The following is a 13,407-nucleotide window of genomic DNA, read 5'->3' as shown; positions in this document are numbered from 1 at the left end:
ACTGTGGTCTCTCTTATTGTGGTCTCCATCTTAATTCTAGGAGATAATTTGGACTGTGGTTGACAAGGATAATTTGAATCTGCAGAAGCCAAAAGTCAGATAAGGGGGTGGAAAACTGCAGTGCGCTACAATACGTGACTGTTTTATATGGCGCTTCCTTTTCCTTGTCATTTGATGTCTGTTGGCAGCAAAGAAGCAGGGCTTATTTTACGGATTTTTATAGATCATTTTGAAGATTTTATAGGCCAGAAGACAGAGAGTTGGAGGAAGCATCACGTCCAAGAATCACAATCAGATACAGAATCCAAGTATTTGAGCATCAAGTCTAAGTGTCTTTCCCCCACTAGGTGTTCCCACCGAGTTGGGGATCAGCCCAAGTTCATTGAAAATAAATGGTTGAGGGCCTCCCTGGTGGCGCAGGGGTTAAGATGAAACCTGTGGAGAAATCCGCAGCCACTGCAGCACAAGTTCGATTCCCGGCTGGCCAGGGAGAAACCCACATGGTGGGACAGATCTCTCCTGTCTCGCCCGCTGCTCCCCTCAGCAGTGTACTTCGGTCCGTCTGCCTGTTCTGCTCCCCACACTGTCTGGTGAATCCTCTCACCCCCCCTGTGCATCTCTGACCTGTACTCCAATTCTTGTATAAAAATAAATAAATGTTTAAAAAAAAAAGAAAAAAAAAAAGAAAAGAAATGGTTGAAAATAAAAAAAAAAAAAGTGAGCACAGTGGTAGCTATTTACCGTTCTGACCTTGAAGAGCTGTTTTGAGACAGGAATGTGTGTGCTACACGAAGAATTCCACCCCTAGCCCCCCAGCCCTTCCGGCCACACACACACTGAACAACCCTAGCACAGCCTCCCGGTGCCTGTGACACCACCCCCCACCCTGCACCCCCAGCTCCTTTTCTGCTCTGGAGTCGCTTCAGAGCGTGTGGCCTGAGTTTCATTCTCACCAGCCCACTCATCTCCAAAAAATGCAGCCGTGCTCTGCAAAAGCCGCGCCTTGGGGGTGAGGCGGGAGGGGGATGGGCAGGCCGTGAGAGACGATTGGGTATCAGGGCCTGCTGGCGAGGCGGCGGAAGGGCGGGTCTTCCCCCCTCCCCCTGCACCCCCATCCCAACCCCGGCACCGCAGAGCCGAGGCCAGGACCTCCCCTTCGGGCTGCGGCGCCCAGGCCTCTAGCTACATGCGCAGTTAGATTGCAAATAAGACCTGCGGCGTCGTTTGCAGCAACTCAAAATAGGCCACGACCTGAAAGTCCTTCAGTAAGGAGTTAGGTAAATCAAAAATGGACGGCACGGGGACCCATACTGTGCAGTCCTTAAGAAGAATCTAGCTGGTCCAGGTGCGCTTGCAGGGAGATACCCTCCGGGATCCAGTGAGTAAAAGAGCACCTTGCAGATAAACATAGCGATAGCGTTTTGTAAGCAATGCATCTTATGTGAATATATGCACATAGTGTGTGCTGCAGAGAGAGCTGGGAGGGTGTACCCAAAATACCTCAACCTGGGTTGAGGAAGTGAGAGTTCAAAAAATATTTTATAACTATTATATTATGTATATGACTCCCGAAAAAACTTTTAAAAAAGTTTGACTTGCAGAAAAATTGCGAATAGAGAGTTCACATAAATGCTGGTTTCTTTTTCCTATCATTTTATACTAGCATGGTGCTTTGGCTACAATGAAAAAATCAATAGTGATGAATTATTAACTTAAAAAACAGACAATATTCAGATTCCTTTAGATTTTACCCTTGTCCTCTCCCCAGGATCCCTCGTAGGACACCAGTTACATTTAGTTTGCACATTTCCTGAGGTTCCTCTTGGCTGTGATACAGTGTGCATCTCAAACTCCTAGTTTTTTTTTTTTTTTTTTTTTTTAAGATTTATTTATTTATCCAAGCACTGGGTACAGTCAGAAGTGCGGGAGGGCGAGAGAATCCACCAGAGCCAGAGCGGGGAGCAGAACAGGCAGAAGGACCGAAGTACACTGCTGAGGGGAGCAGCGGGGGCAGGAGAGGTCTGCGCGCCATGTGGGACCCTCGCCGGTGGCCGGGGATCAAACCGGCGCTGCAGAGGCTGCGGGCAGCTTCGCAGCCCAGCGCTCAACCGCTGCACCACCGGGGAGGCCCTCAGATTTTCCTAGTTTTTTTTTTTTTTTTTTTAATAGAGCATTTTTTGTAATTTATTTATTTTTTGTTTGTTTGTTTTGTTTATACATGCACTGGGTACAGTCAGAAGCGCGGGAGGGTGAGAGAATTCACCAGAGCCAGAGCGGGGAGCAGAGCAGGCAGAAGGACCGAAGTACACTGCTGAGGGGAGCAGCGGGCGGCAGGAGAGGTCTGCGCACCACGTGGGACCCTCCTCCGGTGGCCGGGGAGCAGCCGGGGATCGAACTGGCGCCGCAGAGGCCGCGGGCAGCTTCACAACCCAACGCTCAACCGCTGCGCCACTGGGGAGGCCCAGATTTTCCTAGTTTTGATGACCTTGACAACTTTGAGGATTACTGCTTAGGTATTTTGTAGCATGTTCCTCAACTGGGATTCACCTCATGTTTTTTCCTCCCAATTAAACAGGGTGATGTGTTCTTGGAAAGAACACCAAAACGGGTGTACTGTACTGCTATTCTATACCGTCAATTCATCACTCTTGATACAGACCTTGATCACCAGGCTTCTTCACAACAATTCTACTCTCCCCTCTACTACGTCTATTTCCTTAAAGTTGCGTGAGCTTTATAACGCAGAAAGTTTTCTTTACCTTGAAGGCTGTCATGTGCAACTGTTATAGGACAGGGAGAGGGGCAGCCCAAGCCCCGCAAACCTGCCTATTCTAAATGGGTTCTGGCGCATGGAGCCTAAAGACACGTGAAGAAACTGCGCTTGTCTTTTGGTCGTGAACTAGGTGACACAGATGTCGGTGAGACCCGTGGGGAGGTGACAATGGCAGCTTTTAGCTTGATGTTGATTTTGCTCTTTTCCTTCCGGGCTTGTCCGGTTGTTTGTGACCCTTTTCTGTGGGTCCCCACTGGAAGATGCTTTAGACTTGTGGCAGGCCTTGGGGCCTTGCTCTGGGCCAATCCCATTTGGATGGACTTTTACCCACGAGGGGACGGGTAACTTTGGGTGCTTGATTTAGAAACTAAACTTTTTGCCTTACCTGTGTTGTTTCCTAGTTTAATTAAAGTTCCTTCCCATTAAGTCTCATATGTTTTGTGTTGATGCGGCGGATGGCAGAACCCATTTAGAATAGGCAGGTTTGCGGGGCTTGGGCTGCCCCTCTCCCTGTCCTATAACACAACCACACACTGAGCTGGAGGCCTCGAGAGTGCCCTCCCCGCAGAGGCAGCGCAGGGCAGGACAGGTCTCAGGTAGAGGTAGGGGCGTTCAAGTCAATTTCCTGCTATCTTTGGGACTCGAGGGCGTTGAGTTTTCCTCTTGAGGGTTTGGGGGAGGCACCTCCCCGTCTCCGCCCAACTTGGCTCGCACCTGGGGGCGGTGCCCCACTCAGTCCCCGCCCCGTCCTGCCCCTGCTAGGGCTCCGCCGGGGTGTGTTCCTTTTACGCTCCGCTCGCTCCTCCTCCTGCCCCGCCCGACGGCTGTGCGCGCTCGGGGCCGGGCTGCGGAGCAGGAGCGCAATCTCCAGCTGGACGCTAGCGAGGAGAGCCGCTGCCGCCCGCTCCTGTTCGCCGCGCGAGGCCCCCAGCCCTCGCGGCCAGTGATCAGGTGAGTGCGGGGCTCGGGTCTGCGCGGGGCGCGGGGCGGCGCTGCGCCAAGGACTCCGCTGGTGACGCCTGGGACGGCCCCGCGCCCCGGCCCGGCCGCGCCTTCCTGTGGCACAGCGCGGAAGGGGGTTTTCGGGCTGGTTCCCGACGGGCTGCTTGGGCCTAGCTGAGCTCGGGATGGGGTGGGCGGTGCACAGACGGGACCCCCAGGGGTCAGGGCCACGTGGTGGTGCTGCGTGGCGGGATCGGGGGGCTCTGCTGCTTCGCCCCCCCCCCCAAGGACTGGAAGAACCTGAGCTTAGAAAGTGACTGGCTGGTGTGGGGGTTGACCGCAGGCCCTCGCCCCTCTTACCCAGCTGTGTGTCCCTTCTAGGAAAGGTCTGTGCCCAGGAGAGCAAGTAGCGGAAGCTGCCTTAAGAAACTTACTTCTGAGACTGGCAAATTCCTGGAAACTGCTACTGTTGGAGTTTGTTTGTTAAGGCACCTTATTTGGGAGAATACAGAATCCACTCCGAGAGCTGTGTGTTCACTTGTGTGTTCACCTTTTCCCCATTCTCCAGCCCTGAGATCTAATTCCAGCAAAGAGGTTTTGGATTTTTTACCTTTCCCCTGGCGCCAACCTCAGCTACCTCAGGGCTGAAAAAGATAGAAATCTGTCTTTTGGTTTAAAGGAGAATTATGAAATTCCTCATGCATGACTTCGAAGGGGAGAAGGTAATCTAGCCACTGCCAGCGCAAGCAAGGGGCGGTCTGTTCAGGACATTTCTGCCCCACCCCTCTGATCAGTGACTTTTCAGTGGAGATCAGGAGAGAGCATAGGTATCCATGGTGGCCAGCTTACTCAGTTCTCTCTCTCTCTTGGCCTTTACTTTGCTTCCTGCTGCCCTGACTTTGCCAGGGAGTAGCCCTGTGAGGAGTGAGCCACTATTCTGCCCACACCATGGGAAATAAAGCTTGCAGGGCAGGGCTTGGCCGAGTCCTGGAGCTGCACAGGCAGGGTGTGTGTTATCTTGCTCACCGGTAAATGGCTCTCATTATGCTCCTTCATTCCTTGCTTCAGTCAATCGTTGGGGATTCCAGAAGGATTAACATAGCCTTTTCCCTCAAGGCACTCTCTGTGCTGCAAGGTGTTCCCTGACAACTGAGGCCAGGTGAGGTGCCAGGGCACTTTGTTGCCCTGGCATTGGGTGTTCACCACCTTAGGCTCCTGTATCCCTACTTAATTTGTCTCTCACTAGTCTCAGTGCCTTATTTTCCTTGTCTTTAAAGTGGGGATAGTACCCCCCACTACCTCACAGGTTGGTTGTGGGATAATGAGTTACATACATTTGGCTCAGGCGCTAACCTGAACAGGTGGCACACCATACCATGTGTCTTACTTAGGTGGATGTCACCCAGATTGTACATAAAGCTTGCAGCAGGCTTGGCTTATAAGTAATTATCTGTAAGAGTCAGTGATAATAATGAGATAATAGCTGTTACTCCCTTTGCATAACTGAAGATCCAGCAGAGTTGAACTGCTCCTCTGACCTGTCCTTCTATCATAGCTTATGCTGTTCCATCCTCTGGAATGCCCTCCTGGAACCCCCATTTTTTTTCAAAAAAAAATTTTTTTTTTAAACCTGAGGGTGTGTGTGGCGGGGTTGGGGTGGAAGGTGGTTCTTTTTCACCTCTGTCTTTCACAACACAGGATGGGCCCTGCCTCATGTAGGTTTTCAGCAGATGTTAGTTGAGGGAAAGGTGCAGGCCAGGCAAGTAAGGTTTCCCTGTTAAAATATTGGACCTTGAGGACTGGGTTTGGGTACACAAAAAATAAAAAAAAAAAGTGGGGAACATGAGCTGGAAAGAGTCCAGACTGAGAGGTGAGATAGTTGCTGGCTGAGAAGACTCTGGTTGTACCACTTCTGTGTTTAGTCAGGGCAGGGATGATAGGAGGGACCCCGTCCTGGATTGCTGGATTATATCTTGAAGGCCAGGTTGATTAGTGATGCCTTGATCATGTGATTTCAGGGAGGCTGGCTTTGACAGAGGTAAGAAATGAGCTGGAATAGGTTAATGTGAGTTCTTTTTGGGAATTCACTGCAGAATGGACAAAAAGAAAGCTGGGAAGAGGTGACTATAGAAGTAATCTGCACACAGTGCTAGATGTTCAGAGGCCCAGGGCCTTTCTGTAGCTGCCCCTCCTTCTTCCTGCATTCTCCTCCTACCTCTGGCTTCTCTGCTGCCATCTCCTCTTATGCCTGAAACAATTTGGGGCACTTGCTCCCATGGGGGCCACTCACAGGAGAGTCTGTATATGGGTACACTTTGTAATCACAGCCAAGCAAACAGACTTAGGTTTCTCTGGGTTTTTCTCTACAACACCTTCTGATCCCATTTCCTCCAGACTATCAGGAGCTTGAGTGATATCTAAGTAGGAAAGCTCTTGGAGCAAATGAAGAAACAGAGGCTTCCTTGAGGAGTGTTTGTATGTTTAAAAGGAGGTGTTGAAATGCCGTGGAGCTTTTTAATAACTACGGAAACCATTGGACATTAGACCTATTAATCCTGATCCCTGTAACACATGAAATAATAGTATGGTGGTCACAGCAGAGTTTGCATTTGGGGGGACCCTAAAGCTACAGCCTGAACAGTGACTGCAACCACAACCTGGCCTTGCTAACTGATGTCAGAAAGCAGGGCCTCCCTAGTGGCGCAAGGGGTTAAGCACCACACTATGAAGCAATCCAAAACCTCTATAGCATGAGTTCAGTCCCTCACCAATCAGGGAGTAACCCACATGGCACAGCAGACCTCTCCTGTCTTGCCCGCTGCTCCCCTCAGCAGTGTACTTTGGTCAGTCTGCCTGTTCTGTTCCCCACTCTGTCTCTGATGAATCCTCTTGCCCCCACTACCACACCGCATCTCTGGCCTGTACCCCAGCTCTTATATGAATAAACAAATAAATCTTAAAAAAAAAAAAAAAAAAGAAAGAAAGCAATCGGTGAGGGCAGCTGCCATGTCAGGAGACAGCTGTCATCCATGCTGGGTCACCCAGGACAAACCAGGTAGCCATACAGGCTCCCAGTGTTCTGGATGGTGATATAGTTGTTTGCAGTACCTAATGAGAAGAGTTTTGCAAAAGGGGTTTGAGATGACAATACTAGAAGGCAATGCTGATATGGTCGGTATGTTACTACGAGGAGCCTTGTAGCTGGGGTTGGAGTGGGGGGGTGCCTGGCTTTTAGTGTCTAGTCTTACAGGGGCTTGTGCTCCTGAAGGCCCCATTGCCTTAGCAGAAAAGGGAAGAATCACTCTTGAAAGTGAGAGGGAAGTCAGGTACCCCCACATAGGCCTGGGGAAAAGGGAGAGAATCAGAGGCTGTTCATGAGGAAGGAAACTCAGATTTTGCCTGGGGAGTGGCATCTCTGGAGGGAAAGGGAGTGTTTGGGGTGGGGAGGACTGGTGATAGCACATGTGAGCTTGCTGTGTTCACTTAAAAGGTCACAGCTATTCTTAGGAAGTGGGTGACAAGACCTGTTTCTATTGAACTCAGCATTAGTGAGTACCCACAGCCTAGCCCTGTGCTGTATGCACAAAAGCAGTGACCATCCCTAGCCAACCTAGGTCGCACCCCTGGACAGCAGATGAGAACCAGGTTGGGAGGGTGGAGAAGGTCATGAGCCCAGTTTTGGACATGTTGCATTTGAGGTGCCTTTGATATACCAAGTAGGCGGGTTATTCTGGGGCTCACAGAGTTTCTGGGCTGGAGAGAAAGACATTGTTGTCTAGGCCTGAAGAGATGGCAAAGCAAATGAGTAAAGAGAGGTGAACTAGAAAAGAGTAACCGGAGAAGAGGGGGTGCTTCCGCCCACTAGGGGAGAGTGGCCAGTGTGTAGCTGCTGCTGTAGGAAGTGATGTGAAGGAGACTCAGCACCTTAGCTGTGGCTGTTTTGTTGGGGCAGTGGGAGCAGAAGCCAGTTTGGGATGAAAGGATGGAGCAGTGGCAGGTATAGACAAGCTTCCACAGTGTGGGGGGCATCAGAAGGAGGGGAAAGATTGGGTGGTGCTGGTGGAATGTGTGGAGGGAACATTTGTTTCTGTTTCCTCAACCTATCCTCCTCCTCCCAGCCCCTCCTGGAAGTCTGTGGTGTGGGTGAGTGGCCCCTGAGGAGCCCTTCCTGGCCTCTCCTTGTCTGTCATGTGGACACAGGCACCTGTAAAGATTTGCTTGTTTCACAGAGTGGGGTTCATGCTGCAGCTTGTGTCTTGATTAATTTTTCAAGGACAGTAATTCTGGGCTATTGTTACTCCAGGTCAGGAACAGCTGTGGAATGTTCTATACTACAGATGTACCATAATTTATTCAACCCTATTGATTTAGTGCAATCACTGATTAGTGTTATATCTTGAAACAGTTGGAGCAGACAGCCTATAGAATCCTGATTGGCATGTGATGAATGCATTTTTTTTAATAAGGAAGACCTGACATTTTTATGATATTCATTTTTCAAATTGGAGAGAGAGGACAGGCCTTGTAATATGTCTTTCTTAGGTATTATGAATGAGATTCTAACTGGCTACATTGGAATTTTTAAAAATTGTTTATATTATTTTTTGTTTTCTGTTTTTTCTGTTCACCGGTTATTATTTTTTGTTTCCTTGTTTTTTCTGTTCACTGGTGACTCATTTTAACCTTTATCCTTACTCATTCCTTCTTACTTTTGACTTGTTTTGATTCTCTACTTTCATATTTAAATTGGTTTTTATTTTTAGTCTTTTAATTAAAAAAGCATATCAACTCAACATTTTCCTTTGAGTGTAGTTCTAACTGACAAGGGAAACACTCACCTTTTCATTGCGTTCTAGTCAGTTTGTGCATTAGTTTTGACCCGAGGATAATTTAGAAGATAGGGTCCTGAATTTCCCTGTCATTTTGTTGGGAGTATGATCATGTTTTATGTTGACTATCATTTATCAGTTTATGATTAATGAATGTGGATAAGCAAAATGTCTCTTATGGGGTGAATTAATATGTTCTTTGTCACCACTACACGATAATATTCAAAAGTCACATAGACATGAAAGAAGAGTATATATTATATAGGACACAGAATTTAAATATGTTACTTGAACTTGGCGTTCATATCCTTGCTTATTATCTGTCAAATTCTGAGACATGAGTCAAACTCCATAATTTTTTTTAAAGATTTATTTATTTATGCATACAAGAGGTGAGGTATAGGCCAGAGATGTGGGTGGGGGGGGGGTGGTGAGAGGATTCACCAGAGGCAGAGTAGGGTGCAGAACAGGCAGACTGACTGAAAGACACTGCTGAGGGGAGCAGTGGGCGAGACAGGAGAGGTCCCTTGCGCCATTTGGGTTGCTCCCTGGCTGGCCTGGGGATGGAACTTGTGCTGCAGAAGCTTCGGATTGCTTCATAGTGTGGTGCTTAACTCCTTGTGCCACCAGGGAGGCCCCAAACTCTACTTTTTTAAAGTCAAGCTACTCATATCTGTTCTAGCATTATGAACTTGGCTTTCATGTTTGCTATAGAGAGGCTTATCAAGCTTATCTTTGTGGATTATACCTTGTGTATACTATATTTCACTCATTTAATGCTCATGATCTTTGGCCTTATTTTCCATATTATCTGTGTTTTAGGAGAATGTGTAACCAAGGACCTGAGAGGCCTCCTTCTTTACAGTCCTAAAATTAATCAATAATCACACCGGCCCCCCTGCTTCTCAGCTTCCCCATTTTTGTGAGCTCTCCCTCCATGACTGTCCCAGTGTTCTTCGCGGTAACCAGGTTTTTAGAAAGGGAAATAAAATGAGATTTGCCCACAAACCCAGTGAGGCCTTGGTAACCTCTTCCTGTTTGGTGTCCCCGCCCCCTTCTTTTAGTCCCGGTTGATAGACAGCTCTACCTTGCAATTACATGTTTCCTTCCTCATTTGCTGCAGCAAGATGGGCTTTCTTTGTACCCCAAGAGACGTGACAGGATAGTCTTCAAAAATGCCCTAGGCCAAGTGTCAGATAAAAAGACTTGGGCCCCCAAGTCTTCTGCTTTTTTTCATGCTTATGTTTTAAGTCAGATAAAACTATTTCAAGGGACTGGAATGGCCCACACCTTGTACCAGGAAATCCTAGTGAGTAGCTTCCCAAGTCCTCTGTTCTCGGATCACGGCAAATGGCTGAAAAATGTATGGAAACTCCCTTTGCTGCTTATTGAAAAGTTGTCAACATATTTTTAATATTAATGTTTAAACTCCTAGTTATTCCTTGTGTTTACCTAGTATGTGTCTTTGCACAACCCTTAATTTTTAACCTTTCGTTCTCACTTAAAAAAAGTTTCTTGTGTAATTAGCACATGACAGGAGGGAGGATGACAGGAAGCAATGATAATAGTAACCAAACTTGGTGGTTTCTGCTTTGCAGAGAAATTCAGGCTCTTCATATACCAGGTAGTCTTGGTTTTATTCCTTGCACCTTATTTTCTATTTATTAATTATACTTGAATGTTATTTCTTTCCTAATCTCTGCTCTGTTGGTTAAGTTTGTCTTCATTCCTCTTCCCTGTCCCATCTGTACAGAGGGGAGTTCATCTCTCTCTCTCTCTCTCTCTCTCTCTGTCTCTCTGTCTCTCTCTCTCTCTCCCTCTCTCTCTCCTCTCTCTCTCCCTCTCTCCCTCCCTCCACAAATTGCAGTACAGGGTTGATAAGTGTTTGTTCCATGGGGTTGTCCAGGCCCATGGCTCCTAATGTGAAGTTGCCCCCAGCATTCCTTAGGGCTCTGGTACTCAAACTGGAGCACATTTATGTGTAGCCTGGAAGGTCCGTGAAACACAGATTCCTAGACTTACCGCTAAGGGTCTGATGGAGGTGTGTGGTGGTGCCTGAGAATTTCAAACAGGTATCTGGTTGTGCTGATGCTGCCAGCTTGGGAACCACACTCTGGGTAGTAGCACTGCTTGAGATGCTTCCCTTTCCTGCCTGACCTAGCATAGCTGACTTTCCCATCTATGTGAGAGGACCCCCTGTACAAAAAATCGGCTACAGGTTACATTTACTGACACACACTGTGCTAATGTTGATTTCATGTAATATTAAAAATCTAACTGCCAGGGAGGCTCCAAAACATAATCTTTATTTGGGGCTGCCATGTGCCAGGCTGCAGTTAATGTTCTGATACAGAAGCAGATGGTTAAGGGGGGGACAATAGGAAGTTTCTGGAACACCAAGTACTGCTGTCCTTAATTTGAAACTATTCTATACTTGTCAGTCTTGCGTTGACTGAGCCAGTGTTCCTCGTGTTAGGAAGAGGGAATGGCACCTCCCAACAGGGCCAGCCAGCAGGCGGTACAAGTGAGTAAACTGGCAAGCTGCTACTGTTTTGCTGAGGCTCCAGAGGCTTCACTGCTTCAGGACTGTTCCCAATCCTCAGGTCAGAAGAGTGCACATTCTGCCGCTTGGTCCCCCCTCCCGATCTTATAGATCATGTGGGATGGGGGTATCCCCTCCCAGCACCCACCATTACATGGAGGCCTATCTTGATGTGCTTTCTCCTCTCAACTTGCCTTCCCCAACTCCAGGTATTACACATAGGTAACTATTTCTAGGAGGGATTGGGGCAGAGACCATTTGAACCCCAAACTGAGTTAGGCTGATGTCCAGTAGTGCTCCAGATACCCAAGAGATACAGAGCAAGTGGCGTCTAACCCCTGTTCTCTGCTGTTGTCAACTCATAGGGAGGGGGACCTGGAAAGAAGGTGTCACAGAGGCTACCCTGGAGCAGATGACTTTTTTTGTGTGACTTGATTACCTGGAAAGTTATTTGAGGGCAACAGAGTCATTTTCCCATTTGCTTTCCCCGGCCAGCCTTTACTTTATTACTTTATTTCCCAAGTTCTTTCTCCAACCCAGGAAGATGAAAGGAAGCCCAGGAGTGTGCTGGGTGGAGGGGGCCAGCCTGGGCCAATAAAGACCATTATTCTGGTCCTCATCATGCCCCCTGTCATCCCTAAGGCTTCAGGCAGAACCTTCTACTCTCTGGGCCTCAGCTCCCACCTAAGTAAAATAAACTGGTTGAACCAAATGATCTCATGAAGGCCCCTTCTAGCTCTGATGTATGACATTCCTGTTTAATACAAATGTCAGAGCACCTGGGCATTGACATTTTCTTCTAAGAGGGGTTTTTCAGAACCTGCTTGTAACTACCCTGTGGCCACTCTCTGGCCTCTTTTGCCTGCAACTTCTCTAGACCAGGCAGCAACAGGTGCCAGCTCTCAGAGGTAGGGCCTGATGGCTACCTGGCTAATAATCCAGTAGGTTCCAGCTACTCTTAATTCATGGTGAGCGGGTGGGGAGTTCAATGTTTAACGGCACCTTGTATAGGCTTTTTGTTTAGTGACTGAGAAAGTCTGGTCAGGCTTGGCTTGGTGGAGTGCTGCCCTGGGACTCCCTGCCCTGTTTTGGGCGCTTAATGGCACCTGTGACCTATACCCTAGAGGTGAGGGAGTGCCCCGTGAGGCAGGATCCTGCGCTCTGCTGCCCCTGCATAGGGTAGGGCCACCTGCGCCCTTCCCAATGGAGTCAGGTATGTTCACCTGCCCTCTCACATCACTGGAAGACCTGCCTTTGTGTGGCAGGGAGAGAGGCGAAGTCCTAGATATGTCCTCTCTGCTCCCAGAATTCCTGGCACCTACGTCAGGAATAGGTACCACCCAGGGTGTGGGGAGATGAATCAGGGTCTGCTGGTGTCCTGATGCAACTTGTCGGGGGAGGGGGAGGAATTTTAGAACACAAGAGGACATAGAAAACATTTTGAGCTAAGTGCATATAAAGTTCTGGAAAGAGTGACTAGTCATCCTTGGGGGTGGAGAGATCAGGGAGCACTTCCTGAAAGAGGTGGGGCCCGATCTGGCCTGAAAGAGGACAGCGATTGACATAGGCTTTGGGAAGCCACTGAGGCCACAGGAGGACAGGTCATGTACGGGGCTGTCCGAGCAGACATTCTGAAGATGGAAAGTGCCAAGGTAACAGCTTGGCTAAACTATGCACACACAATTCCTGCAGTTCTTCCCATCACATGTAGATCTCTGGGAGCCCCCTGTGCATGGCACAGTGCCCCTCTTGGCCCTGCAGGATCCCACCTGCACAGATATCAGCGCATACCCAAGATCTCAAAAGAGTCTTCTGCATTGTCACTTGTAGGCTCTGATTGGGATTTCTTTTCAGCTTCCGGCCATGCAAGGGTGGCTGGGCACATAGTCACTGCTAGAAGTGTTATAGAGCAGCCTTGGGTGGGGGTGGAGTCCACAAAGCCTATATGGAATTAGCTTTGGGACATCCTTTTCCCCCTAACAGAAGCACAGCTCCTGGTAAGCCCTATTGGAAGGAGATTCACGCTGGGGCTTCTAGGCAGGGAGGGGCTACCTCAACCATTCGGAGCTGGAATGGATACTTGAACAGGCTCCCAGGTCTGGGTGGTGGGCTTTTCAGGACCTCATTCTGCCTTTAAATCTACTACTCCTCATGCCCCATTTTACTATCAGAGAGGTGATAACCCGGGCTTCCAAATGGAGCAGAGATGCTCATTGCATTTTGATCAGTGGGGTCCTGGGTGAACATCTCTTCCTTTGAATGCGAGTGCAGGTGCCTCCAGTGACAGTCCAGCCAGGAACAGTGGGGCAGGAGCAGGTATA

General features: G+C 48.7%; 1 protein-coding gene across 2 annotated transcripts in view; it reads left to right on the top strand.

The window, feature by feature from the left end:
- The first annotated feature begins 1,297 nt into the window (after positions 1 to 1,297).
- Positions 1,298 to 13,407, top strand: part of ANXA11 (annexin A11) — a 42,463-nt gene continuing 30,353 nt past the window's right edge. Inside the window, exon 1 of one of the 2 annotated variants that reach the window (XM_054689893.1) lies at positions 1,298 to 1,378. The gene's annotated coding sequence lies outside the window, so the exon portion shown is untranslated. Of the gene's footprint in view, positions 1,379 to 3,601; positions 3,725 to 13,407 lie in introns of those variants that run through there. The other variant, XM_037495611.2, reaches the window with a different exon arrangement.

The sequence above is a fragment of the Talpa occidentalis genome, unplaced genomic scaffold, assembly GCF_014898055.3.
Source record: "Talpa occidentalis isolate TD23 unplaced genomic scaffold, MPIMG_talOcc4v2.1 talOcc4.8, whole genome shotgun sequence".
Taxonomy (NCBI): domain Eukaryota; kingdom Metazoa; phylum Chordata; class Mammalia; order Eulipotyphla; family Talpidae; genus Talpa; species Talpa occidentalis.
The sequence above is the reverse complement of the archived record's forward strand: the minus strand, read 5'-3'. Positions and strand labels throughout refer to the sequence as shown.